The following is a 3,074-nucleotide window of genomic DNA, read 5'->3' on the forward strand; positions in this document are numbered from 1 at the left end:
ACAAACTTAGAATATAAGAAACGCACAGTGTAGTACATAGTATATGAGTGAGTTGCACTGAAAAACTTAGAATTTAAGAAACGCACTGTGTAGTACATAGTATATGAGTGAGTTGCACTTAAAAACTAGAATATAAGAAACGCACATATAGTACATAGTATATGAATGAGTTGCACTGAAAAACTTAGAATTTACTGAAAAACCCGCATTACACGAAATGCACAGTGTAGTACATAGTATATGAGTGAGTTGCACTGAAAAACTTAGAATATAAGAAACGCACAGTGTAGTACATAGTATATGAGTGAGTTGCACAGAAAAACTTAGAATATAAGAAACGCACAGTGTAGTACATAGTATATGAGTGAGTTGCACTGAAAAACTTAGAATATAAGAAACGCACAGTGTAGTACATAGTATATGAGTGAGTTGCACTGAAAAACTTAGAATATAAGAAACGCTCATATAGTACATAGTATATGAATGAGTTGCACTGAAAAACTTAGAATTTACTGAAAAACCCGCATTACACGAAATGCACAGTGTAGTACATAGTATATGAGTGAGTTGCACTGAAAAACTTAGAATATAAGAAACGCACAGTGTAGTACATAGTATATGAGTGAGTTGCACTGAAAAACTTAGAATATAAGAAACGCACAGTGTAGTACATAGTATATGAGTGAGTTGCACTGAAAAACTTAGAATATAGGAAACGCACAGTGTAGTACATAGTATATGAGTGAGTAACACTGAAAAACTTAGAATTGAAGAAACGCACAGTGTAGTACATAGTATATGAGTGAGTTGCACTGAAAAAATTAGAATTTACTGAAAATCCCGCATTACACGAAAATCACAGTGTAGTACATAGTATATGAGTGAGTTGCACTGAAAAACTTAGAATATAAGAAACGCACAGTGTAGTACATAGTCTATGAGTGAGTTAAACTGAAAAACTTAGAATATAAGAATCGCATAGTGTAGTACATAGTATATGAGTGAGTTGCACTGAAAAACTTAGAATATAAGAAACGCACAGTGTAGTACATAGTATATGAGTGAGTTGCACTGAAAAACTTAGAATATAAGAAACGCACAGTGTAGTACATAGTATATGAGTGAGTTGCACTGAAAAACTTAGAATTTAAGAAACGCACAGTGTAGTACATAGTATATGAGTGAGTTGCACTGAAAAACTTAGAATATAAGAAACGCACAGTATAGTACATAGTATATGAGTGAGTTGCACTCAAAAACTTAGAATATAAGAAACGCACAGTGTAGTACATAGTATATGAGTGAGTTGCACTGAAAAACTTAGAATATAAGAAAAGCACAGTGTAGTACATAGTATATGAGTGAGTTGCACTGAAAAACTTAGAATATAAGAAACGCACAGTGTAGTACATAGTATATGAGTGAGTTGCACTGAAAAACTTAGAATATAAGAAACGCACAGTGTAGTACATAGTATATGAGTGAGTTGCACTGAAAAACTTAGAATATAAGAAACGCACATATAGTACATAGTGTATGAATGAGTTTTACTTAAAAACTTAGAATTTACTGAAAAACCCGCATTACACGAAATGCACAGTGTAGTACATAGTATATGAGTGAGTTGCACTGAAAAACTTAGAATTTACTGAAAAACCCGCATTAACGAAATGCACAGTGTAGTACATAGTATATGAGTGAGTTGCACTGAAAAACTTAGAATATAAGAAACGCACAGTGTAGTACATAGTATATGAGTGAGTTGCACTGAAAAACTTAGAATTTAAGAAACGCACAGTGTAGTACATAGTATATGAGTGAGTTGCACTGAAAAACTTAGAATTTAAGAAACGCACAGTGTAGTACATAGTATATGAGTGAGTTGCACTGAAAAACTTAGAATATAAGAAACGCACAGTGTAGTACATAGTATATGAGTGAGTTGCACTGACAAACTTAGAATATAAGAAACGCACAGTGTAGTACATAGTATATGAGTGAGTTGCACTGAAAAACTTAGAATTTAAGAAACGCACAGTGTAGTACATAGTATATGAGTGAGTTGCACTGAAAAACTTAGAATATAAGAAACGCACATATAGTACATAGTATATGAATGAGTTGCACTGAAAAACTTAGAATTTACTGAAAAACCCGCATTACACGAAATGCACAGTGTAGTACATAGTATATGAGTGAGTTGCACTGAAAAACTTAGAATTTAAGAAACGCACAGTGTAGTACATAGTATATGAGTGAGTTGCACTGAAAAACTTAGAATATAAGAAACGCACAGTGTAGTACATAGTATATGAGTGAGTTGCACTGACAAACTTAGAATATAAGAAACGCACAGTGTAGTACATAGTATATGAGTGAGTTGCACTGAAAAACTTAGAATTTAAGAAACGCACAGTGTAGTACATAGTATATGAGTGAGTTGCACTTAAAAACTAGAATATAAGAAACGCACATATAGTACATAGTATATGAATGAGTTGCATTGAAAAACTTAGAATTTACTGAAAAACCCGCATTACACGAAATGCACAGTGTAGTACATAGTATATGAGTGAGTTGCACTGAAAAACTTAGAATATAAGAAACGCACAGTGTAGTACATAGTATATGAGTGAGTTGCACAGAAAAACTTAGAATATAAGAAACGCACAGTGTAGTACATAGTATATGAGTGAGTTGCACTGAAAAACTTAGAATATAAGAAACGCACAGTGTAGTACATAGTATATGAGTGAGTTGCACTGAAAAACTTAGAATATAAGAAACGCTCATATAGTACATAGTATATGAATGAGTTGCACTGAAAAACTTAGAATTTACTGAAAAACCCGCATTACACGAAATGCACAGTGTAGTACATAGTATATGAGTGAGTTGCACTGAAAAACTTAGAATATAAGAAACGCACAGTGTAGTACATAGTATATGAGTGAGTTGCACTGAAAAACTTAGAATATAAGAAACGCACAGTGTAGTACATAGTATATGAGTGAGTTGCACTGAAAAACTTAGAATATAGGAAACGCACAGTGTAGTACATAGTATATGAGTGA

The sequence above is a fragment of the Mus caroli genome, unplaced genomic scaffold (assembly GCF_978045245.1).
Source record: "Mus caroli unplaced genomic scaffold, Mus_caroli_1 scaffold_25, whole genome shotgun sequence".
Taxonomy (NCBI): Eukaryota; Metazoa; Chordata; class Mammalia; order Rodentia; family Muridae; genus Mus; species Mus caroli.